General features: G+C 46.3%; 1 protein-coding gene across 1 annotated transcript in view; it reads right to left on the reverse strand.

The window, feature by feature from the left end:
* BCL2 (BCL2 apoptosis regulator) overlaps positions 1-27,353 on the reverse strand; it is a 196,524-nt gene that overhangs the window by 29,109 nt on the left and 140,062 nt on the right. The window lies entirely within an intron of this gene.

The raw sequence follows: 27,353 nt of genomic DNA on the forward strand, positions 1-27,353 counted from the left end.
CCCAGTGTGGTTATTGGAGAGGATTCACCCTGGTGGTTCCCACCCTCAGAAGGCAATCCATACCCATATGTATTAAGCCTCCATTGTGTTTCCTGCCTTCTGCTGTCCCAGAAATCCTATGTGGTTTTGACTGGTCTTCCGTTTCCCAAGCACCTGCCTCCTTACTGAAACTGTCTCCTTTGCTACTTTATTTGGAACAGTTCCCAGGACCCTGAAAGACCCCTTTCTGTCCCTTGTTCAATCAGGTTATTCATTTGTACCCCCAAACAAACCTGAAACGAAGATTTTTATTTTGTAACCCTGTTGCTCGCCCTGTAATTGAAGGCAGATTCCATTCCCCAAGTGCTCTTCTGACTGGCTCAAAATTGTGTTTGTGTACCTGCTTAGGTCACCATTACCATGACAACACATGGATTTCTCTCTTCTGGACCCCACACTCACACCTTCAGCAACTGGAAACTACAACCATACTTTCCCATTTGCTCCCTCTCTGGATTCTTATGTTTCTCCTTGAGTGGAGGAACTTGCTTAAAGAAAACACAGCAGTAGCAGAGATATATGACAGTGCGTATCAGCACAGTGACATATTATCAGCATAGCATTGTGTGAAAAATCCCAGTTTTGCAATCTAAATCTGTTTATCAAGATCAGTTCCTGTCCTGAGTGGGGGTTGCAAACCTCTAGGTCTGTGGTGGCGAACCTTTGGCACTCCAGATGTTATGGACTCCAATTCTCATCAGCCCCTGCCAGCATGGCCAATTGGCCATGCTGGCAGGGGCTGGCTCGGAAATGAACAAGTCCTCTAGAGTATCAAAAAATTAACCCTGAAGTGGTGGCTGGCAACAAAGATCAGTCTACCTGGAGAAAACGGCCGCTCTGGAAGGAAGACTCTATGGCATTATGCCCTCCTCTCCCAATCTCCACTCTCCTCTGGCTCCACCCCAAAAATCTCCGGCTATTTCCCATCCCGGAGCCAGCAACCCTAAGTGCTTCATATTGATCCTATTAACGTCCTCACATTTTCATACCACACAATATTACATGCTTTCATAGGAATATATAAAATGCACATATAAAATGTATAACGGGCCCAGGATTTGAGGGGGAGGAGTTGCAACTATGTGTGAAAAGTGCCGTCAAGTCACAGCTGAGATCCTTTGGGGTTCTCGAGGCAAGGTTCAGAGGTGGTTTATCATTACCTGCCTCTGCCTAACAACTCTGGACTTCCTGGATGTTCTCACATCCAAATACTGACCAGGGTCAATTTCAGGGACAGCACTTCCTGATTCCAGAGCAGGGCTACATAATGTAGACTGTGATTGTATCTGGTTGATTGAGATGCAGTCCTGTCAACGTAGCTGCTTCCAGATATATGTGCTCTGCCCGCTAGATGTAACCGCTCTGTCAATGGAACATTCTTGCTTTGTTCTTCAATTCATCCTTTCTCACGCCTGATATCCAAACAAGGCTTATCCCTGACCCCTTCTACTCCCTTGAGAAGCGGAGTATTTCCGTTGCTCTGTGGGGGCAGATGGCCAGGTGGCCTTATCTCTGTCTGTCGCTGACCTTGGATCCCCTGTAACACTTTCTCACATGCTTTGGGAAAACAGGACGAGGGGTTTCATTTCTCGTAAAGAGGGATGCAAAAAGTCGGGTCTGGTAGAACTGGCTTCTTGCAAACTGGTTGCTACGTTACCTTTTCAATACACACTTCTGATCAAGAAGAAGAAGAAGAAGAAGAGTTTGGATTTATATCCCCCCTTTCTCTCCTGCAGGAGACTCAAAGGGGCTGACAATCTCCTTGCCCTTCCCCCCCTCACAACAAACACCCTGTGAGGCAGGTGGGGCTGAGAGAGCTCCGAGAAGCTGTGACTAGCCCAAGGTCACCCAGCTGGCGTGGGTGGGAGTGTACAGGCTAATCTGAATTCCCCAGATAAGCCTCCACAGCTCAGGCGGCAGAGCTGGGAATCAAACCCGGTTTCTCCAGATTAGATACACAAGCTCTTAACCTCCTGCGCCACTGCTGCTCAACCATCCAGACCCTGTTTATTGCTTCAAGGATCGATACCTAACATACAACCCTGCTTGGTGGTGTAAGGAGCAGCAGTGGCGCAGGAGGTTAAGAGCTCGTGTATCTAATCTGGAGGAACCGGGTTTGATTCCCAGCTCTGCCGCCTGAGCTGTGGAGGCTTATCTGGGGAATCCAGATTAGCCTGTGCACTCCCACACATGCCAGCTGGGTGACCTTGGGCTAGTCACAGCTTCTCGGAGCTCTCTCAGCCCCACCTACCTCACAGGGTGTTTGTTGTGAGGGGGGGAAGGGCAAGGAGATTGTCAGCCCCTTTGAGTCTCCTGCAGGAGAGAAAGGGGGGATAGAAATACAAACTCTTCTTCTTCTTCTTAGCTTCCAAGAACAGGAAGGCCTGGACCATCCAGGTCAAGGTATATTTTCAGTCACAATGAAAATTGGTGCATGAGTGTTTGTTGTGGGGGAGAAAATTTTATTCATGTATTTATTTTATATTTTATACCCCGCCTTTCCTGGCCAAAGCTGGGCACAGGGAGGCTGCCACACATCATTAAAGCAACACCCTTAACACAATTTTGTATCAACCTGACTAAAAACATGAAAGATACAATAAACATGAAAGATGGCAAAAAAATAGATGGCCAACCGGACCTCTCAGCACTGTCCAATTTATTACCTTACCGTTAACTGTCAAGATGGAGAAGGAGGGGGGCGATATAGGGAGGCCAGCAAGATGGAGCAGACCCGTGGTTGCCTCAACCAAAGGCCCGGCAGAAAATCTCCATCTTTCAGGCCCTGCGGAACTGCTTAAGGTCAGTGGTGGGATCCAAAAATTTTAGTAACAGGTTCCCATGGTGGTGGGATTCAAACTGTGGCGTAGTGCCAATGGGGCTGGGCGGGGCACGGCGGGGGCGTGGCCGGGCATTCTGGGGGTGGGGCATTCCTGGGCGGGGCTGTGGCAAGGACGCAGCCGCTGCGCCAATCCTTGGGCGGGAAACAAATGCACGCAGGCGCAGGCTGCCACACACACCAGTGCACCTCCTGCTAGACTGCTTCCAGTTCTGCGCGCTACTGCTGAGAGGAGGGGCGTAACTAAGGCAAAAATCACGTGGCAAAATCACCAATTAGTCACCCCCTCTCGGCACACACAAATAATTAGGAACCTACTCTCGGGAACCTGTGAGAACCTGCTGGATCCCACCTCTGCTTTAGGTCCTGCAGAGCCCTGATGTCAGTGGGGAGGCAGTTCCATCAGGTTGGAACTCTCCTTATCTGGTCATTATTGGAAAAACCCCAAACCTTGGTGCTTCTGTCCCCCCTCCACACACACACATTTATACCCTCCTTCTACCAAGTAGCTTAGAGTGGCATACACAGGTTCCCCCCTCCTCATTTCTCCTCACAACCCTCTCCCTCCCTTTGCGGTCTGGCTGAGAGTGACCGGACAAGTCTCCGAATCAGCCAGATCACGGCTAAGAGGGAATTTGAACCCCGGCCTCCTCAACCCTCCTCAAAAACCCCAACCGGTTACACCGCGCTGGCCTGATTCAGTAAGGCTGACTTTTCCACTTCTTATGCTCCCTGCAAACTTGTAATAATGCCAAGTTTGCTCTTTGCAGCCGGATATCAAGCGTTGCATTCAATTAACTAATGTAATCCATATTTCACAGGGACAGAAAGCGATTTGTGACCTCAGATAGGCAGCAGCATAATGGAAGTACTTCAGAATTTTCATTAGATAGGGACAACAATGAATACCTATGTAGGCGAGGGGAAAACACGATCCGCCTGGTGGCATTGTTCTTCACAATTCCACAACAAAAGACGCACTTGTTCTGCCAAGCCTCTCTCTTAATTCAGCATTAATAATAAACGTGAAATGCAAAACATTATACTCATTCTTTGGATCTAATTAAGCATTCATAAAGAAGATTATATCACAGTCTACAGTGTGTGCACCTGTAGCAACAGAAAACAGAGAGGCCGTGGGATGAAGATTAGGCTGTGGTGATCAGAAGAAGATGTCTACCTGTTAAAGGTCAACATTTCTGAAATTCTCCTTTAGGACAGCAGGGTCAGAGGAGAAAAATTCACATCCACCTCAAAACTGAAACGGCCAAGTTTATGCTGTCAATTACAGTGCAATCCTATGCAGAGATATTCCAGTTTAAACCTGTTGAAATCAATGGTCTTGAATGGGAGGAACTTTCTTTATGACTGCGCTGTTACTCTGGGAATAACTCAGATGACAATGCAATTGTTTTTTAAGGTAACACGCAATGCAGACTTTAAATGATATTATTAAACATGATGCAATAACTAACTTTTTCAGATCTTTAAAAAATGGCAATCAGTTGAAGATGCTTCAGGCAGGACTACATTTCCTAACTCCCTAGTGGGAATGCCTAATGCAAGTGCTTTGGAAAAGGGGAGTTTGTTTACGACCCACAAATGGGGACAAAGAGAAGAGTTTAGAGAAGATTTACACCCCGCCTTTTTCTCCTGTATGGGGTCTCAAGGTGGCTGACAAACTCCTTTTCCCTTCCTTCCCACAACAGACATCTTGTGAGGCAGGTGGGACTGAAAGAGTTCTAAGAGAACTGTGACTAGCCTAAGGTCACCCAGCAGGCTTCATGTGTAGCAGTGGGGAAACAAATCCAGTTCACCAGATAAGACTCTGCCACTTTCAGGAGCAGCAGTGGCGTAGGAGGTTAAGAGCTTGTGTATCTAATCTGGAGGAACCCGGTTTGATTCCCAGCTCTGGCACCTGAGCTGTGGAGGCTTATTTGGGGAATTCAGATTAGCCTGTACACTCCCACACACGCCAGCTGGGTGACCTTGGGCTAGTCACAGCTTCTCGGAGCTCTCTCAGCCTCACCTACCTCACAGGATGTTTGTTGTGAGGGGGGAAGGACATGGAGATTGTCAGCCCCTTTGAGTCTCCTGCAGGAGAGAAAGGGGGGATATAAATCCAAACTCCTCCTCCTCCTTCTCCTCCTCCTCCTCTTCTTCTTCTTCTTCTTCTTCTTCTTCTTCTTCTTCTTCTTCTTCTTCTTCTTCTTCTTCTTCTTCTTCTTCTTCTTCTTCTTCTTCTTCTTCTTCTTCTTCTTCTTCTTCTTCTTCATGTGGAGGAGTGGGGAATCAAACCCAGTTCTCCCGATTAGAGCCCACCTGCTCTTAACCACTACACCATGCTGGATTGTAAACTGGAATTAATAAAGATTTAGAACCCCTCCTTGCAGGAGGTAAACAAACTCCAATTCATCAAGGTACCTGAAGTGATGGCAAATTGAAGCCATTGGTCAATCCAAGAGGTATCAAACCTAGCTCCACGTGCAAAGGGAGGATGGAGCGGAAAGCACAACAACAAACGATTTGCGACCCGTCTCTGTTGAATTGCAGCTCATCCTGATGTCCTGAAGGCACACTTAGCCAACCATCATCACTCCTGGACGCAGCTATGCATCGGAGCTTGTGATTGGTGGTGCTTTCTACCATTCAACCAGCAAAGCCAGGAGTAAGGGCGGGTCAGTCTAGCAGCAATAAATTCATTTTCCTACTCGGGACAAGTGTGTGTAGCACTGGTTGACTGAATGCATGTATATTTATAGACACGCTAGCAATAAAAGGTGTGTGAAAAAATACAACAGGCTCTATAAAACTTGCTGGTCATGTCTGTCACTGTTCATGAAAAATTAAAATTCAACACGCAGAAGCGTTTGCGGGATGCTACTCCCCAGGGCAAGTGGCGTGGACCCCCTTCTACTGGTGCGCCTGTGTAGCTCTTCAAAAAGACAGTTGTCACCAATATGTCTTGCCTTAATTGTAAATCGTTGGTGGGCCTTGCCCAGTGGTGGGATCCAAAAATTTTAGTAACAGGTTCCCATGGGGGTGGGATTCAAACTGTGGTGTAGCGCCAATAGGACTGGGCGGGGCATGACGGGGGCGGGGGCGGGCATTACGGGGGTGGGGCATTCCTGGGCGGGGCTGTGGCAAGGACGCAGCTGCTGCACCGGTCCTTGGGTGGGAAATGAATGCACGCAGGCGCAGGCTGCCACGCACGCCGGTGCACCTCCTGCTAGACTGCTTCAAGTTCTGCGCGCGACTGCTGAGAGGAGGGGCGTAACTAAGGCAAAAATCAGGTGGCAAAATCACCAATTAGTAACCCCCTCTCGGCACACACAAATAATTAGTAACCTACTCTTGGGAACCTATGAGAACCTGCTGGATCCCACCTCTGGCCTTGCCCCTTTTACGTTATACAACCCGCTCGTGTCAGAATGGTCTATGCCCTCCATTCATGTGCCTGCGCAGCTCTTTAATAAGTGAGTCATCACCAATATGCCTTGACAATTAATTAAATCAGGGGGGATTTTTGTATCCCCCTCAATTCCAGGACACAGGTTACTATTTTGAAAAGGCTTAGAAGAATTAATGGTCTAGGACCATTCTGCGTAGATTTCTGAATCCTGCAGGTAAATTAGAAACTGCATGAACATACTTGCGTATATGCAACTTCCATCAGCTAGATCCTTGCATCTGGGACTGCCTGGGCCATTCCAACAACTGTGCCAAGACTGCATATATTTCTGAGACCCACTGTTTTCATTGCAATTATTGCCTTTAGCAAAGGGAGGACGTTGCAACTGCAGTGCCAAACAGATTGGGTGCCCTCGACAAAAATGGTTACCTACTTAACAGAATGTGTTCGAATCTAGCCTTCTCCAGTCCCAACTAGGTGACTGATGCTGAGAAAAACTAGCTTCGCCTGTCCTCTGACCTGCATGGACATGTACGCAGCTATGCATGTGAGCCCGTGAATCGGTGGTGCTTTCTGCCATTCGGTTATTTATATTTGCAGACGGAGGTTTCACTTCAGCATCTGAGGGCGGGGGGGGGGGCACAAGTCCACAAACTCTTATGCTTCAAGAACATCTGTTCATTTTTAAAGAGTCACAAGGCCCATTCTTTTAACCCCTCCGTTGCTTCTATAACATTTTATAGGGCTGCTAATAGTATCAATGAATGTTTTAAAGATATTAAAGAGACAAAGTAGAAGAATAGGCATGCCACAGAGTAGAGAGTAAGGCTCAGCTTGACTATTTTTTTTTAATTAGGAGTTGTACTTGGACTGAGCAGAGCTAGGACCAGAGACACCAGCTGCTCCCTTGGGGGTCTTGAACTTCCACTCCCTCACTGCCAATAGCACAGGAAGCTTCCCTAAGTATCTCACCAGACATGTGACTTCTGGCTTCCACCTGGGACTGAGAAGCGGAGGTGCATCAGGGGAGCACTCTCAGCCAGAACCACTGTGGCTACGCACATGAGAAGGCTGAAGAGTGTCATCTCTTATTGGAAGAAGAAGAGTTGGATTTATATCCCCCCCTTTTGCTCCTGAAAGGAGACTCAAAGAGCTTACAAACTCCCTTCCCTTCCTCCCCTCACAGCAAACACCCTGGGAGGTAGGTGGGGTTGAGAGAGTTCTGAAGAACTGTGACTAGCCCAAGGTCATTCAGCTGCTGACGTGTGTTGGAGTGCACAAGCTAATCTAGTTCACCAGATAAGCTTCCACAGCTCAAGTGGCAGAGTGGGGGAATCCAACCTGGTTCTCCAGATTAGAGCGCACCTGCTCTTAACCACTACACCACACTGGAAGACGTTGGCCAAAGCGTATAACAGTGAGCAGCGAGCAGGCCAGTCTGAGGATCACAAACCATAAACTAGTCATAAATATAGAACTGATTCCTTGTTAATCGCATTTGTTTGCATCAGCAGAAATGGACATTATTGTTCTTGCAAAATAGTCTTGAATGCCAGCCTGGTGGTCAAGTTCCTCACATTGCCCTACCTAGGAAGATTTTTGAGGCGCCACTGGACCTTCAAGCTGTGTGTTTCCAGTGTTACCTGTAAGCATAGACACACACACACACACACACACACACACACACACACACACGCCATTCAAATTTTGTTATGTGGCCTTAGGCAAGCAGCTTACTTTCAGCTCCAGAGCCTAACCTGCAAGGAGAAGCTAACAAACAGCAACAATACTGACTTGAGTTGTGGGGATTACAGAGTTTATAAATAAGAAGAAATAACGTTAAACATCCATTTATCTCATTGAAAAGAAACGTCTGGGCCTTTGTTTAGTTGTTCTTTAACATCCTGCTGGTTTTTCATTAGAAATGTCTTGCTTCCCAGTGGGAAGATCCACAAGATGTATCTGTTTAACCTGGATTTATGATTTGGGTCAAGAACCGGGGCGGGTGTTTTTCAGTCAACAGTGGGTGGTAAAAGGCAGCCACTGGCGAGCACAGACATGGTTTGTTCGCGTTGTTTTGCTTTGACACGCATGTCCAGATGGATGTGTTTTTTATTTACTAAAAACATTCCCCCTATGCTAAGAAGACAAGCATTTCAATCTGTCCAGTTCCATCGTGTTCGTTACGCTGAAATGCCCGCCCGTCATTTTAAAACAAACTAATGAAAGGACGTGATCTGACAAAAGGAAAGTATGTTAAAGTGGCCATTAATTTTAAACACATGCTTAAAGATTTCCCAATCGAATAGGATTTAATAATGTTTAACTTGGGTAGGTTTGTGCAATATTATGAAAATGAAGCAGTTTTAAAAGGGGATATATTGTGTGGGCTGAAGAACGTATTTTCTGTTTATATAAATATGAGATTGATTCCTTGTTAAGCAAATTCATTTACAGCAACGGATACTGACAAGATATTCCTGAATGTCAACTTACCTAGTTTTAAAAGGGGATATATTGTGTGGGCTGAAAAAATGTATTTTCTATTTATATAAATATGAGATTGATTCCTTGTTAACCAAATTCATTTACAGCAACGGATACTGACAAGATATTCCTGAATGTCAACTTGGTGATAATTAGAAAGGAAGATAATGTAAGGGTAATATCAGAAAATTCCCTTGTGCGGAGATTCTCATTTGCAAAGTTACAGGTTTCTCTGGATTTATTACAAAAAATAAAGCTTAATTAATGTCATCTGATCTGGTAAAATAGATTTGTTTTCATTTAAGTAGGAACAAAGTGTTGTTCTACCTCTAGCGTTGCCAACTGACAATAACAAACTCTGACATGACTGTTCCTTATGTCCTTAATAGGTGGAAATGTGTTGAATTTTTTTCCCAGCAAGGGGATCAGTATTATTTCCTATTAATGTTTGCAAATCAACTTCTTCACAATGTCCCTGGGCCATTATCAACCACTTGATCTTCAAACATTAATAGGAAATAATACTGATCCCTTTGCAGGGGAAAAAAAATTCAACTCATTTCTACTTATTTAGGGCGTAAGAACCAGGCTGTCAGGGTTTGTTATTGTCAGTTGGCAACGCTAGAGGTAGAACAACATTTTGTTCCTACTTTTATGAAAACAAATCTATTTTACCAGAACAGATGACATTAATTACGCTTTGTTTTTGCAATAAATCCAGAGAAACCTGTAACTTTGCAAATGAGACTCTTTGCAAAAGGGAATTTCCAGAGGTTCCTGATATTACCCTTACATTATCTTCCTTTCTAGTTTCAAGATGAATTTTAGAAAAGGTTTATTTGTCATACAAAATGAAACTGCCTGAACTCATTTGCAAATTGCCTCAAAGCAGCCGAGGGGATTCCCATGTCTGCACACAATCATAGGGTTTTTTTTTGTTAAACAGAAAGCTTCTCTTCTTGCAATAAACTATTTTAACTCTTCAATGTGATTCTTGGAGCCTGCTCTCTCTTTTGGATTATCTGGCAGCTTTGGACTGACCTCAGTTGCTCAAACTTATATTGATGGGATTGTGGAATACGTTCTTTCTTTTCCTTGTAGTTCAGTGAAAGAGAACTGGTGCTTTCAACAACAGCAGCTGCCCTCTGCCTTGGTGTGGGAAACCTTTACCCACTCATGTCCTGGGTGTTAAAGGCACAGTAGCCTCGCCAGACAGAAAGCCAGCACCCCCACTGGATTTATTAAGACATATTCCTTTGTCTACCAGTGCAATGCTAATTAGGCCCTTCCACACCATAATCCCGTCTGATTGGCAGTGTCTGCCCGATGCATTTGGCGTATGTACAAATCTGTGGTGGATGAGGCTGACTGTGTGTTTAGTGATACATTGTGCAATTTTTCGTTTGCTTGTCAAGGGATGGGTGAGGAATCGAATAAATTATACATACATACATACCCTGTTTCCCCGAATATAAGACAACCCTGGAAAATAAGACGTAGTAGAGGTTTTGCTGAAGTGTGAAATATAAGGCATCCCCCAAAAGTAAGACGTAGCAAAGTTTTTGTTTGGAAGCATGCCCGACGAACAGAACACAGAAAAATAAGACGTCCCCTGAAAATAAGACATAGCGTATCTTTGGGAGCAAAAATTAATATAAGACACTGTCTTATTTTCGGGGAAACACGGTACATACATACACACACCTACCTACCTACCTGCCTGCCTGCCTGCCTGCCTGCCTGCCTGCCTGTTTGTCTACCTATCCATCTATCCATCAGTCTTTACCTATCTAGTGCTGCCTGCCTGCCTGCCTGCCCGCCCGCCCATCTATATTTTCAATCTCTCATCCAGACTTTGACACCACTGAGGGACACACAATGAAACACATAACATTTGCAAAGCAGCAATAACAATAACAACAGCTGCAGCAGCAAGGCACTACCTTTCTCTTCTACGGAATGGTTCCTCAACTGAAAAATGGCTCCCAGAATACACTTGGGGAAGGTTCACATTTTTCATGATAAACAGGTTTGCTGTAGGTAGACTAGTGTGAAAGCATCTTCAGACAACCAAGCACATGCATCTGGAACCCCTAACTGAGCCATGGTCCTTGACCTCACATACTCAGGCAATTCAAGGACATGTACATGTATTTATGTTGCTCACATTTTATGGACTTTCTGCAGAAGTACTGGTGTAAAACTTGTCTTTGGACAGAAGAGTGCAGTTCTCACATTGAGCTTTACCAACAAGGCTTCATGCTCCACAATTTTGGCAAATGCAAGAAAAATGTATTCAGTCTAATTACGGCAGTTAATTGCACAGGGATTCATGTTTGCCCAGGTCTCTTCTAACACCAAACAAGTTTCTGCAGAAAGTGTGATCATTTGGATGAGTTGTGGTCCTCTGTGGGACCGCCTCTCTCAATATACCCCTGCAAAGAACACTTTGTTCAGTTAGAAACAACTTACTGGTGGTCCCTAGTAGTCAACTGGAAGCAACCTACTGGTGGTCCCAGGCTCAAAGATCATCTGGCTGTGCACAATTAGACATCCTTCATAGCAAATGCAGCATATCCGAAGGTCAGATCAACAGCCAGAGTGGTCGAATCCCCATTACTGTCTTAGCCAGGTTTCAGAACACAAACTAACCAGGTTTGAGGTCGTTTGTGTTCTGAAACCTGGCTAAGACGGCAGTGGGGATTCGACTGGGGAGGTCGTCCCTCAAACCTGGTTAGTTTGTGTTCTGAAACCTGGCTAAGACAGTAGTGGGGATTCGACCAGTGTTCACAGAGACCAGTGTTCCCACTTTTTGCATTAATTTCGTCAAAAGTGGGAGACTAATCTGAAACCTTCAGCTCAGGGGTCGGCAACCTTTAACACCCAAAGAGCCATTTGGACCCCTTTTCCACAGAAAAGAAAACACTTGGAGCGGCCAATACTTTTTGACATATAAAATGAAGATAACACTGTATATATTCTCATGTAGGGGGAAATTCCCTTCTTTGGGGCCCATTTTTACCCATCAAAGCAAAAAAAAAAAAGGGGGGGGGGTAAAAAGCCTGTTGTTTTGAACATGATTCAAATGACCAGCAATAGAGCCCCAGTTTCACACATTTCTCTTTTCTTGTGTTGAAAGACACTGATTATGCCCTCCCCAAAAGAACCCCCGCAAATTCCACTTGGATGGTGGACCAAAATTGGTGCCTTTAATGGGGTTGTCAACTTCGGGGTGTGTGTGAACTTCTCCCCCCCCCCCCGAGAAAATGTCTGCCATGGAGGGTGGACTCTCGACAGCCATATTCCTCACTGAGCATGGCCCCCGCCCTTCTCCCAAAGACCACAGCTTTTGAGAATCTACCCCCAAATGTCCTGGGATTTGCCTGCCAGGAGTTGGCAACTCACGACAACCATGGCTGAGGATGATCCCAGCCTTCCTCCCTTCCACGATCTACAAGCTTACCCTCCACTGGCTTACTAACCCTAAACCTTCCAAGATCCACGTGCAAGGCTTTGCCCATGCGCTCCTGCCCTCCTTGACAATACAGAAGCAAACAATTCCCACCCACCCCACCTCCCCATCAAACAGCCCCGACAAGTGCAACCTTGCAGGGCTGCAGGTAATAACTCCTTTAAAACCTGACATAGTATTTCTCACCTGGACTCAGCCAGGCTGCCATCTGCCAGGAAAGCCCCTGGAGCTCAGTGGGGCTGCTGGGGGGGGGGGGTCTGCAACCCAAGGTGGCACTGCTGGGGTCCCCCATGTGGTCCCGCCCCCCAAGAAGGACCCAGGGGAGGGGGAAATGAGGCCACCCAAAGCAGGGTCGACCCCTGACCCCCCATTCAAGGGGGCCGGACTGAGGTTAGGATTGTGCTGAAAATCTGCGCTCCTGCAACTCCCGTTTCCCGCCCTTCACCGCTCACCTGTTCAAGAGTATCCACCAGTGGTGCTCCGCCCCCACCCCACGCCATCATCACTGGCATCAGCCAACCAGGCAGCTGGGACAGGGAAGCCAGAAGTGGCTTGGAATAGTCATCTTGGGCTGTGCCTCTCTAGAAACGGGGACTCTTTCCCATTAACCCTTAGGGCGACTCTCCGAAGGAGGCTGAAAGGACGAAAGAGCCACATGCAACTCTTTAGCTGCGGGCTGCAGACCCCTGCTTTAGCTGAATAAGTATACAGCCATAACGTGTACAGCCATAACTGTGTACACAAGTATACAGCCATAACTGTGTACACAGTCACAACTTCTCGGAGCTCTCTCAGCCCCACTCACCTCACAGGGTGTTTGTTGTGAGGGGGGAAGGGCAAGGAGATTGTAAGCCCCTTTGAGTCTCCTGCAGGAGAGAAAGGGGGGATATAAATCCAAACTCTTCTTCTTCTTCATACACAAGTATACAGCCATAACGTGTACACAAAAGCGTGCTCATCATCATAAAGCACCTTCATATATGAAGGAGCTCAGATTCGAAACAAAGTTCTCCCATGTGTACGCACCACGCTCCATATTCTGTTGCTGGGTAAAGTACAGGTTGAATGGAATCCATCTGATATAACGGAGACTGGAAACTGAATAGCGATAATCAAGGATGAGATGCCTCAATCTTTCACTGTTTGGATTGTGAACACAAGTGCCTTCCATAAGTACACTGATTGTCCATACAGATCAGTACTCAAAGAAAGAAGCAGCAAAAGGTTGCAAACTTCATTAACTTCATTCATTAGATTCTTCAACCTTGCAATTCGGAGAGCCAAACCTTCTTTTTTTACTATTGTTTGTCTGCCCGGCGCTAATTTCTTTTTCTTTCTAGCATGAGAAACCCATCCTAATTGAAAACTGGCATACAGAGAATGTTGTCCCCGTGTGTTTTTTTTTTTAAGTAATTGCCACGGCATGGATTACTGGCTCCTAAAATATTTCTGTGGGGTAGGTTGGCTGATGAGAAGTTCTGTGAATCTAGGTTGGGTTTACTCGATCAGGAAGGGAATGTTTGATTATTTTAGAACGAACTGGATGATGGACAGTGAATCATCGTCCCACTTTTAGGTGTAAAAATATGAGACATCAGCCGTCCGTCAAGTCTCTACAGTATATTTCAGAATTGCCTTGCCAATCATCTAGCACCATATAACAATTTTCAGCTTGAATTTTGCTCTCCCTCTTTTTAAATTCAGTATCTCTGGACTACCTCCCCTGAGGTCACGGGTGTTATTTTGGATTTTGTGAAAGGGGCAACTGAAAATACGATCGACTATTACAGACAAGGGAGTTGAAGTTAGACTGACACTTTCGGCAGGATTCTTGGAGACATTTCTGACAAATAGGGAAGACTGGCAAAAATAGATTCCTATTTCCACTGCTTGGCTTGCACCACACTGGAGATATGCTGCAAACCATAGATGTATTGCGACTTTGCAGTCATGATGACATCTGAGTGACTGAAATTATACCAGTCTCACAAATGACCAAACACTGTATCCTAAAATGAGAATGATGAGCTGTGTTTTAAATATTTAACAGATTTGAGAGCATACCAATCTCACGGCAACTGTATATAGTGCTGGTTCACCAGCTTGCCAGAGAGGAAGTATGTAAAGAACGTCAGAATTTGGCTTTTTTCCTTTCGATTTTCTGAAAATTTGGGGTCTATTAAACCTGAATCTGTAGAGTGACAGGAAAAAACTGGTGCAGACCCCTACTTAGTTTTAAAAGGGGGTTAGGCAAATTGATGAAAGAAATCTTTATCACTACGTAGGAGTAGTGGCGTAGGAGGTTAAGAGCTCGTGTATCTAATCCGGAGGAACCGGGTTTGATTCCCAGCACTGCTGCCTGAGCTGTGGAGGCTTATCTGGGGAATTCAGATTAGCCTGCGCACTCCCACACACGCCAGCTGGGGTGACCTTGGGCTAGTCACAGCTTCTCGGAGCTCTCTCAGCCCCACCCACCTCCCAGGGTGTTTGTTGTGAGGGGGGAAGGGCAAGGAGATTGTAAGCCCCTTTGAGTCTCCTGCAGGAGAGAAAGGGGGGATATAAATCCGAACTCCTCCTCTTCTTCTTCTTCTTCTTCTTCTTCTTCTTCTTCTTCTTCTTCTTCTTCTTCTTCTTCTTCTTCTTCTTCTTCTTCTTCTACTACTACTACTACTACTACTACTACTACTACTACTACTACTACTACTACTACCTTGGTCTGATCTAGTCAGACTTTTCTTATGTTACACCGCTTGAGAGATTTGCTGCATATTAAACAAGAGTTCACGTGGTGACTGTAAATTGTCTCTGCACGGTAACTACTTTATATGGCACTGCCGGGCCTACTTGAGAGTCTCTGTGCCACAACTAGCTATCAGCAGCCATGCTCACTTGATAGAAGCACTTCAAACGACAAGCTGTGCTATTCATCACGGGCATTTTGTGTCCCACTTCAGTGATGCTGTTTCGGCCAACCTCCTCATTTGTGGTTGTAACCTGAAACCACCAGTCCTTTCTTTTCCTTTAGTCAATAAAAAATACACCGCTCGTGATACAGGAACGCCAGTTTTTCAATTGAATGGTTCAGACGTAACTGTGTTGGTGTAATGCAAATCCTTCGGGGAAGGAGAACTTTTAGCACCAAGTACAAGGATAACCCTGCTGCAGCAAAGCATTTCCATGCTGTTGACTGGGCTATTCAGAATTACTCCCCTGAGGATGTTTTAGGTAAGCCCTTATTTGGAAAGACTATCTGTGACATTTAACAGATCCTCACTAGGGGTCTATAGCAGTGATGGCGAACCTATGGCACGGGTGCCAGAGGTGGCACTCAGAGCCCTTTCTGTGGGCACGCACAAACAGAGTCGTCCCCCCCCCCCCACACACACACATCTAGGCTGGCCTGGGCTGCTGGGCTCGATTATTAGCACTAAACCTAAGACCTAATTTTGGGGAAGCAATGTAGGTAACCTTGTTAAGCACTGTTAAACCCCACTGATTTTCATGCGAAGAACTAAAGCGTGATCCTTTATTTGGGAGTAAGCTCGGTTGCTGGCAATGGGGCCTGCTTCTGAGTAAACCCTTCTAGGGTCATGATTCACCTGTTGGAAGAGTTGCACGGTTGCTTCAAAGCAAAGCCACCAACTACCACCAAGCTTACTCCCGAGTAATGCACACCTTGTAGCCAACCTCAGTATTCAGGTTAAATTGCTGTGTTGGCAATTTGCGATAAATAAGTGGGTTTTGGGTTGCAATTTGGGCACTCGGTCTCGAAAAGGTTCACCATCACTGGTCTATAGGAACTATCCATGGGTCTCCTGCGAGAGAAGTCCTACTAACCAAACTGGCTGTTGGGTGATTAACCACTAATATTTCTTTAAAAAGAAACTCCAATTTGGTTAATCTTTATTTTTTCTCGTGTCTGGTAATGTTTGCCATATTACATATCAGGTTCCACTCTCTATCCTGGGAAATATAAGGTTTTATTCAACGGAGACAAAAATGTGCTGATTCACACTTGGAAACCTGTTGACAAAACTAAATGTTGACTTTCCTTTCCTGCTGCACACCTCCGACTCCCACCTCATGCTCTTCCTTGGGGGTCAGAGACTGGGGGGGTGGGCGTGGAATGGTGCCTGGGGAACATCTTCTCTAGCTCCCCCTCCCTGACCCACTTACTTTAGCCAGTGGGAGCCTGCCACAGGCCACCTCTGTCTAGCCCCGCCAGGCTGCTCTTTCAGCTGGTGGGTGGGGCTGAGGGGAGTGGCCAAGCGGTGGCAAAGCCAGGCTGCTCCTTCGGCCAGCGGAGGCTCCGCCGGCTGAAGGAGCAGCCAGGCAGAGCCGAGGGGAGGGGTGTGGGGGGAAATTCTCTACCCACAACAGGACCAGCTGGCGTGCACCCAGGGACATGTGATCTCTGCTTGGGGTCTCCTATCCCCTAAAAGCAGACTGTCAGAGGGCATTTTGGGAAGCAGCAGAAGGGGGGGAGGTGAGAAATTCCCTCTCGTGAGACAGAAATCCCTTCCGTCTGCAGAAATCCTTCACCGGATCTAACCCAGTTTCGGCCTATGCTTGTTTCCTAGACATCAGGCAACTCAGAACAGATTATTCCCCACCCCTCCCAAGATGCAAGCTTTAAATCTAGCTAAACCTATCAGGGTGAGAGTTAATAGTGAAGCAGCAGCACGACATAGCCCTCACTGTGAGTCAGGGTTGCCAACCTCCAGGTGCAGCCCAGAGATGTCCAGCCATCACAGTTGATCACCAGCTAACAGAGATCAGTTCCCCAGAAGAACATAAGAACATAAGAACTAGCCTGCTGGATCAGACCAGAGTCCATCTAGTCCAGCACTCTGCTACTCGCAGTGGCCCACCAGGTGCCTTTGGGAGCTCACCCGCAGGAGGTGAAAGCAATGGCCTTCTGCTGCTGCTGTTGCTCCTGAGCACCTGGTCTGCTAAGGCCTTTGCAATCTCAGATCGAGGAGGATCAAGATTGGAAGCCATAGATCGACTTCTCCTCCATAAATCTGTCCAAGCCCTTTTTAAAGCTATCCAGGACAAGCAGCAGCCCCAGGACAAGGAGAAAAAATACACTGTTTAAAAGATGTGGTTTTGAGAAAAGCCCTCTGAAAAGAAAACCAGAGCTCACTCAGCCCTTTCTGGCCCACTTCTCTTCTCCACTGCTACTCTTCTCTGCTGGTTCCAGAGAAAATGGCTGCTGTGGAGCATAAACTGTACAGCATTATATCTTGTCTCTCCTTTCCCAAACCTATCCTCCACAAGCTCCACTCCCCAAATCTCCAGGCTCTACCCCCTAAATCTCTCCCCACCCAGAGGGGCAACCCTGCTGGAAAGATGACCCCTTCAGGATGCTCGCCTGCTGCAGGCCTGAACTGTTCATTTATGCCCCTCTTCCTCTACCCAGGTCTTTCACTCGCCTGGCAGCCTCCCAGGTTGTGACATGCATTTACGTGTAAACATCCAATTTGGCCCCAAGACGACGATTTGACAGTTTTACAAAGAGCAAGAGCTTGTTCACAAATATCTCTGGAGCGCTTCCTCAAAGCCACAACATGCAACAGACAGATGCTCCAATGGTGCTCAAGCTCTGACTGTACGTTGGAAAGCTCTACAGTGGTGCAGATCAGACAGGGGTGGTGGTGAGACGGCAGAACCATCTCTAAGTCAGGCAACACACATGGTCATTCTTGCTTACAGGTTTTAATCCCAGGTCTCTGCGAACAAGAACAAGAACATAAGAACTAGCCTGCTGGATCAGACCAGAGTCCATCTAGTCCAGAACTCTGCTACTCGCAGTGGCCCACCAGGTGCCTTTGGGAGCTCAAAGGCTAAGGAATAACTCCTTAAGATACTTGAGGTCATCATAACAGTGTGGTTTTTCAAAGAAGCACTTGGAAAGGCCACCTTTACCACCAACACCTCCTCCCCCTTGTACATTGAAAGCACTGAATCATACATATTGTTCATTCTTCATTTGCATCTGGTGAAATCCCTGAGTGGGCCCAATTTAGCAAGGGAGGGCTGCAGCGATATTTCCCCAGACAATACTACTCTCTAAATGTAACTACTGTGCTTACCTAAAGAAATTGCTTGCCCTTGTCCTACTTTGGTTTGATTTAGAAGAAGAAGAAGAAGAAGAAGAAGAAGAAGAAGAAGAAGAAGAAGAAGAAGAAGAAGAAGAAGAAGAAGAAGAGGAGGAGGAGGAGGAGGAGGAGTTTGGATTTATATCCCCCCTTTCTCTCCTGCAGGAGACTCAAAGGGGCTGACAATCTCCTTGCCCTTCCCCCCTCACAACAAACACCCTGTGAGGTAGGTGGGGCTGAGAGAGCTCCGAGAAGCTGTGACTAGCCCAAGGTCACCCAGCTGGCATGTGTGGGAGTGTACAGGCTAATCTGAATTCCCCAGATAAGCCTCCACAGCTCAGGCGGCAGAGCTGGGACTCAAACCCGGTTCCTCCAGATTAGATACATGAGCTCTTAACCTCCTACGCCACTGCTGCTCCCTAGTTTAGTTGTTATAAACAGGTGGGTTAGATCCCATTCAGAGAAAGGAAAAGGGGGCAATAGGAAGCCGCCGGTGGCTGTTTGGGATTAACATCTTGAAAATGTTTCTGACTCTCCCTAAAAAAAATGAGATCGCTGAACAGATGAACTTCTTTCACGACTGATTACCGCACTTGAAAAACCAGACGAGGGACCAGCCGTTGAATCATTTCGGCAGATCTTTGCTAACCTTCCACCGTGGTGCTGATCTAGCTGCTTTTTCTGCTGAACCGCTTTATGCAACAAAGGATCAATACAGACAATTTGTTTGCAAGAGGTAGGTGTAACCACTAGGCCGCTGCCAACTTTTAAAGTGGGCCCCGTGGCTGTCTTTTCAGTATCAACCAGAACTGCAACAAATACCAAGTAATGACCTCCATGCCATGAAATGTTTCAACGGCTTATTGGGCACACATCAAAAGCCTCGGTTCAAGAGATGGGATATTTTTTGTCAGTCCGGTTGGCAAACCGGTTATCCACTTTTCTGAGCATCTGCAACCAGTTTACTACACATCCGCATCTGCTGTGTGGCTAAAAATCAGCCTTATGACTGGGCAGTTTTTGACGAAAGATCAAATAGCAATATTTAGAACTTGCACAACGCTTTTGAGTGCTCAATGGACGTTACACAATCTAGTTGATGTAATTTTTGCAACCACCCAGAAGGTTACTGTAAGGAGCATGTCGTTTGCAGAAGGAGAAAACTCATTTTAAGGGGTTTTTAAGAAGAGTTTGAAGAGTTTGGATTTATATCCCCCCTTTCTCTCCTGCAGGAGACTCAAAGGGGCTTACAATCTCCTTGCCCTTCCCCCCTCACAACAAACACCCTGTGAGGTGGGTGGGGCTGAGAGAGCTCCGAAAAGCTGTGACTAGCCCAAGGTCACCCAGCTGGCGTGTGTGGGAGTGTGGGAGTGTACAGGCTAATCTGAATTCCCCAGATAAGCCTCCACAGCTCAGGTGGCAGAGCTGGGAACCAAACCCGGTTCCTCCAGATTAGATACACGAGCTCTCAACATCCTACGCCACTGGTTGTTGATTTGCGCTTTTGCTATCATTTCTCCAAAAGAGGGGGAAAATGTTCCCTTGTTTCTATAGTCCCGGGTCAGTTATACAAGCACAATAGAATTCCACCAGCCACATGGTAGGTGAATACATTGAACTGGTTTACCAAGCAGGTACTTGCACTGTGCAGAAAGTTACCACTTGGCAAATGATCATCTGTAGCTATCTTCTTGTGATGTAGAAGGACGGTGCTTTGAAGGATCTTCCAAATCCAAATCCAAAACCTTTATTAGGCATGAAAACCGGTGTGTGTCCAGAATTCCAGATACAATAAGAAGATCATTATTGCACAACTTGCAGTACACAGAGTAAAAATATAGCAACAGCTTCAGAGATTTCAACATTAGAGTTATTTAGAAGCTTAGCCATTTTTAACTTATCAGAAAGGAGCATAAATCCTGTTGGTAATACAGTTCTCAAATCTGTTCTGATGTTGTTGTATTTTGAGCAGTGAAGCAGAATATGAGAAAGTGAATCAGTTGTATCAGGACAAAATCGACAGCAACGCTCATTTTGTGGAATACTAGAGAAGCGACCTTGAAGATGTACTGACGGAAAAGAGTTACACCTTGCTCTAGTCATGACCCATCTGCAATTGTAATTAACAAGTTGTTCCAGGTATATAGCAGGGCTAGATTTCTGAAGGATAATCCCAAAGAATATTGGAGAGCTTTGAAGGATCTTGTGGATCTTTAAAACCCAGCCGCTGCTTTGGTTTCAGAACACATGTTGTGGAATCCACAAACGGAACATGCTCCACTGCTTTCCTTCCCAACCCTGAATTTGTAGTGTTTTCACACTACCCTAAGGCACCGCCTGCATTCTTGCATCTTAGTAGCAGTCCTCACTTTCTGGAAGACGGTATCCTAGTGTAGGGATTTTTATCATTTTCAAATGATGGGAGCAGAGTGCTCTCCACCCAAGCTTGGTGAACTTATAGGCGGCTGCATGGGGGAGTTCTTCCCCACAAGATGCTCATTTCTTGAAGGGGGCTTTTGGGATTTGCAGTGGACACCACTGAAGATGGCAGAGAAAGGAGCCATGCTGGAACCAGCATGGCGTGGTGAGCAATCCAGCAGTTTGGCTGCAGGATGACATCATTGACTGGTGCCAGCCTGGGAAACTCTGCACCAACCAGAAGAACAGGCAAGCCCAGCCGATGATGAACAGGGGTGGTGGAAGCCTGTGCCAGGCTCCTGATGGCAGCTGGGATCAGACAAATGCTTCTGGGGATGGTATGACACCCAGTAGGAGCAGCAGTGGCATAGGAGGTTAAGAGCTCGAGTATCTAATCTGGAGGAACCGGGTTTGAGTCCCAGCTCTGCCGCCTGAGCTGTGGAGGCTTATCTGAGGAATTCAGATTAGCCTGTGCACTCCCACACACGCCAGCTGGGTGACCTTGGGCTAGTTACAGCTTCTCGGAGCTCTCTCAGCCCCACCCACCTCACAGGGTGTTTGTTGTGAGGGGGGAAGGGCAAGGAGATTGTCAGCCCCTTTGAGTCTCCTACAGGAGAGAAAGGGGGAATATAAATTTTAAAAAACCCTCAGTAGGGTGGGCATGGCCAGGCAAGAGGTGGAATGACTGGGGAAGGGGTCATCTTCACCAATCAATGGCCAGGTTGCCAGGTAAGCAGCTGTTAGCATAGGAAAGGAGGGGCAGAGAGCCAATGGCCCACTCCATAGCAGTCTGAGCCCATGGTGATTGGAGGGATGTAGTGGAGTATTGACCATTTACATGGAAAACTTCCCTGAAGGCCAGGGAGCACAGCTGGAGGGCTCTATGTTAAGGCAGTCGAGCCAGGGTGAGAGAGGACCAGGTGCACCTAACCCCCCTACTTGACCCAGTCTGAGGCCTGGGGAGTTTTCCAGGAAAAAAGCCGTGAGATGGCAGAAGGCCAACAGGTAGGGCCCCTGAGTTAGGAGCTCACACTAAGGATGGGGCTTCTTTGATGGAGGTACCCCAACTTGTGGAATTCTTTCCCAAGGAACCACAGCTTCCTCTTCTCCTTCCTTCCAAAGACCAGTCAAATGTTCCTTTTTATGAAAGCTTTTGGAGATGGCTAGTCATTCTTTATTGCAGGTAGGGTGTTTTTCCCCCCTGTATGATGAAATGTGCGTCCTGTTTTATTGTTGGTTAATTTTTATCAAAGTCTATAATATTTTAAACTGTGGTCCACTAACACACTGTACCGGTAAGTCACCTTGAGTGCCTAATACCAGGTGGAAAGGTGGCATCTAAGCCAGGGGTGGGCAATTATTTTTTCCATGGGGCCACATAAGAAACAGAAAATATTGCGGAGGGCCGGGCCAAAAGGCAGGGGGGCAAGGCGTCTTTGAAAGCCCCGCAGAAGCCGGTTGCCTTGGCTGCCGGCTTCTGCGGGGCTTTCAAAGATGCCTCGCTCCCCAGCACGGCAGGGGGGCCAGTCAGGGTCATCCGGCGGGCCAGATGTGGCCCGCGGGCCGTATAATGCCCAGGTCTGATCTAAGCATTTTACATACATTCTCTTCAATGAGGCTCTGATTTTACAGAATCGCCGAACACAGATATGCAGAATTTACCCAGCGCTTTCTCTGATCCATTTGGCGTTTATTAATTCAGTAATCCTCAACAAGAATACTGTAAGGATAGCCAATCCTTACCACTGCCATATTGCTGATAGAGGAATGGGGGTGACTGAAAGAGAATGACTTGGCTGCAGGCACTCTGTAGCTACCGCAACACAGCGCATTGGGTGTAAAAAAAATATTAAACTAAACCCCAACATAAAATGACCTCCAGTCAAACAAGCGTGTTTATATGTTCAAAACAGTAAGGATGAACAGCAAAGACAATGGTGACTGAGTATATATAATATGTTGTTTTATCGAAGGAGAAATCCATTCCCACAAGAATGGGAATGAGACAACATTTTATTGGTCCCACATGTGGCTTAGCTACTTAAAATGCTGCATTATGCTGAGGGGAGGAAGTGCCATTGTTAACAATATTCGATCCAGTCAGCTGGACTCAATAAAAGAAATTAAAGGAAAAGCTCAACATAAGCAATGTTTTTTTTTAATTGACTCAAATCCTTCGACATGAAAAGAATTCTTTCCAACCAGTTCACGATGTAGACAATGTATTCCAAAGTCATCCTATTAATCCAGCAAAGCCAGGGGCTTTACTGCGCACTACACATTTAACAACCACACCATTCTTTCCCGAGCCAGATTTTATTCAGAGCCCTGGTTAGATATAACAAATGGATATGAAGTACAAATGGGTATCAATTTAGTCGTCGACTCTGATCTGTGGCAGACGTTCCAATAAAAATACAAGTGACGAACCTCCCTCCACCCCGGCAAATCTTTTTCAATAAAAGTCATGTTTCTATTTTCTCCTCTGTTGAATTAGATAGTGAAACCCTGTGGATGGGTGAACTTCATGTGTGTTCTAGAGCTGGTGCTCCTGCAGAACCCTGCTAGACTGGAAGAAGAAGAAGAAGAAGAAGAAGAAGAAGAAGAAGAAGAAGAAGAAGAAGAAGAAGAAGAAGAAGAAGAAGAAGAAGAAGAAGAAGAAGAAGAAGAAGAAGAAGAAGAAGAAGAAGAAGAAGAAGAGGAGGAGGAGGAGGAGGAGGAGTTTGGATTTATATCCCCCCTTTCTCTCCTGCAGGAGACTCAAAGGGGCTTAAAATCTCCTTGCCCTTCCCCCCTCACAACAAACACCCTGTGAGGTAGGTGTTTCAGGGGCTGAGAGAGCTCCGAGAAGCTGTGACTAGCCCAAGGTCACCCAGCTGGCGTGTGTGGGAGTGCACAGGCTAATCTGAATTCCCCAGATAAGCCTCCACAGCTCAGGCGGCAGAGCTGGGAATCAAACCGGGTTCCTCCAGATTAGATACACGAGCTCTTAACCTCCTACGCCACTGCTGCTCTCTTCACAATGCCCAAAGAGTCAAAATTAGAAATTGCACTTGTGAAATTAGCAGTTTTTAGCTGTGTTCATTTATTGGACATCATGCGTTTTAACACAGCTTTGTTGAGACGTTGCAACTGGAAAAGTTCTCCTAATTAATTTGCTCTAGACTAAAATAATTTCCTGAGACTGAGGCATTATAAGATTTTGCCATAGCACAATTGGGCATGGTTGGCACGTATTATTCTTAATAGGACATGATTTTGGGTGGAAGACGTGGGTGCCAATATAAACAACGCTTCAACAATTGGTCTCAGTCATAAAAAGGTGTTATAATTGCAATGTGTAGTGTGGTAGCTGAACACTGTATTACTGTATTACTTTTGACTACTGAAGAAGGCCAGTTGGCCAAAACGCATCGGATTTTAAGGGTCAAAATGTGTTTTTAAGGGTCAAAAACATGTCCCATAGGTACGGTGACCAGCCGTCCCAATTTTCGCGGGACACTCCTGACCGGGGAGCGCCGCGCAAAAGGCAGCCTTTTGCGTGGCGCTCCCAATCGAAAGCTGAAAAGCGCCCAGAAGGCACTCACGGCTGCCGCGGTGCCTTGAAGGCGCTTCCCTTCCTGACAGGAAGCGCCCGCCCGCAAAGGCAGTGTGCTGCTTTCTTGAGGTGCCTTAGCGCCCTTTTAATAAGAAAAATCTGGTCACTTTACCCATAGGACATTTCTGTGCACTGTAATTGTGTGTATAAGGTAGGCTATTACGGGCCTTTTACAAGCATAGGTTTTAATTTGTAACAAACACATACATGTTTTTGATATTTAGCGGTTTTATATTTAGTGGCCCTTTAAACAATTTCTTGACCTTTTAGTTACTTAATTTCACTCACTGGACATGAGTTCTAACACAGCTGGGCAGGGACTTTGGAATCGGAAAAGTTCTCCCTACGACAGACACGCAGCCCTCGTGTAAAATGGAACTAAAAGCAGATCTTCCAACTACTGCTTTTTCTCAGTTTTGTCAGATCAGCTTAAATTTGTGCAGTTTTGGCCAATCGCATTTTTTGTCAACCAAAATCTCAGTGTGGGGAAGGATGTAGGAGGAGCTCACAGTATTTTAAAGTTTGTTTGAGCCAGACATTCATCTGATCACTTTTTGTTTTTATGACACCTTTAGGCTTTTTCGCACACATGGTTTGTTCTTGATTTAATATATGAGGTCGTCACGGTTTCTGCCTTTTTTTCGCACTGCCGAGCCGTAATGTTGACCCTAATCATGTAGCTCATTTCAGCCTTAGTCTCACATTTTCCTGTGGCTCGATAATTGTGCAAATTTCTTTGATAAAATGATTCCCCCACAATCTGGTGCCTAGGTGCAAAACACAACTGGAACAAGCGACTGCGAGGGATCACGCCCACTGTGTGATGCGATTACCTCCAACCAATCAGGATGCGGTAGAGCTTGCCAGTTGTAGCACATTTCACTGTTTACGTTTCGTCTGCTCTCCTCCACGCCCTCCTCGCGGTCGCTCATGCAGTGCATTGTTTCTTGCCGCCCCAATATCTCGAGACAGCGAGTTCTCAACGCAGTGGTACGCTGAGATAGTGAAATCCAGCGGCTTCGTTAGCTCCGTTAGCTCATGATGGCGGGGCCAAGCGTCACACGGAACATGCCCTTGGACGGCACAACAGCCAATCGGAACTCTCGTTTGTACTGCATTCCAGGGCGATGCAAAACCAAGGGGTTTCTGAAGCAACAAGAACATCCAGAACAACCTGGTGATGTGTGAAAGATCTCGAGCGACGAAAACGCAACAGAAAGGTCAGGATGTCGATGCGGATTGCCTTAATTCAAGAACAAACCGTGTGTGCGAAAAAGCCCTTTGACAGGGAATAGGAAAGACATGAGCCACAACCGCCTGGGACAATGTACCACCAACAGTGGACCAGTCAGGATGTTCCTCTTTAGTGAACATTGTGATTCTCTGTGCTTGTCCCCCAAAATGTGCTACATTTCCCTGGGTCACCTCTTGTTTAAATGAATTGACCCCTGTTGTATCATGCTCATCCTAGTTTGCTTACGTACTGCAGCAGATCATACGGCTCAGCTTACATGCACAGACTTTTCCTATAATTAACTTTTTTTCACATTATAATCATTTCACTGACTCAAAAGAATTAAAAAAAAGTTTTCTAATGTCAAGGAAATAGCCTTGCAGCCTCTTAGGAAAATGAAAGAGGATTCAATCAATGTGTCAAAAGGGTTTTAAATAGCCCACTGATGCTTGCTGTAATGTAGGATCCATTCATTCAGTGGTGCGAATGAAAGAGATTCATTGCTGAGCAAGAACGGATCAATACGTTCACTTAGGAAGTCATGAGAAAACTAGCAACCTCCGCCTTTGTCAGCATCAGGGAGATGAATGAATAGACAAGGATTGGGGGGCGGGGGAAAGAGATTTAAAAAGGCAAGTGAACACGCTGCTCAAATTTAGTAGCTAGTGTAGCACATTATTTAAAAGAAGGAACTCTAAGCTGTAAAGAATCTGGCCTGAACCTCAGCCATCAACCAGGAAGTCAATGGCGTTTGGGAAGCCTCTCTGTCTTGGCTTCCAGCTGAGACTGGTGAGCTACTTTACAGCAATGCTGCGGTGCAGAATACCGAAAGAGACAAGGACGTAGGTAAGGGGGGCGTTTCTCGGGTTCAACCCCCCCATTGCATGTCTGAAGCTCCACCACCACCCCGTTTGTGGGTTTTTTGCATTTTAAAATTTTTTTTGGTTTTTGACCTGCAGGGGACGCATTTTTAGGCTAGCAGCACCAAAATTTAAGAATATTGTCAGGTGACACTCCTGATGATACCAGTCAATTTTGGTGAAGTTTGGTTTAGTGGGTCCAAAGTTATGGACCCCCAAAGGGGGTGCCCCATCCCCATTGTTTCCAATGGGAGCTAATAGTAAATGGGGCTACCCATTTGAGGGTCCATATCTTTGGACCCCCTCAACCAAACTTCATTAAACCTAGACGGTATCACCAGGATAGTCTCCTGCTGACAGCACCCAGGTTTGGTGAAGGTTGGCTCAGGGGGTCCAAAGATATGGACTCCCAAGAGGGGTGCCCCATTCCCCATTGTTTCCAATGGGAGCTAATAGAAGATGGGGGCTACACCTTTGAAGGTCCACAACTTTGGACCCCCTAAACCAAACTTCACCAAACCTGGGTGATATCATCAGGAGAGTTTCCTAAAGATACCCTGAAAGTTTGGTGCTGCTAGCTTAACAACTGATCCCTGACAGCAGGCACCCCCAAATTTCCCCAGATTCTCCTTTTGAATCCAACCCCTTCGGCAGAGATTTAAAGGGAGAATCTGAGGTCCCCAGATTAAACATTGAAAGTGTTGCTGTTTCAGGGTGGGAGATAATCCACTCCCAAACAGCATCACTTTCAATGTTGTTTTAACTGGGGACCCAGATTCTCCCTTTAAGATGGATTTAAAAGGAGGATCTGGGCTCCTAGGCAAACACCATTGAGAGAGTGATGCTGTTTGGGGGTGGATTTCAGCATCACAGCAGCCGGCCCGGGTGGGGGT

Source organism: Sphaerodactylus townsendi, linkage group LG09, assembly GCF_021028975.2.
Source record: "Sphaerodactylus townsendi isolate TG3544 linkage group LG09, MPM_Stown_v2.3, whole genome shotgun sequence".
NCBI classification, from domain to species: Eukaryota; Metazoa; Chordata; class Lepidosauria; order Squamata; family Sphaerodactylidae; genus Sphaerodactylus; species Sphaerodactylus townsendi.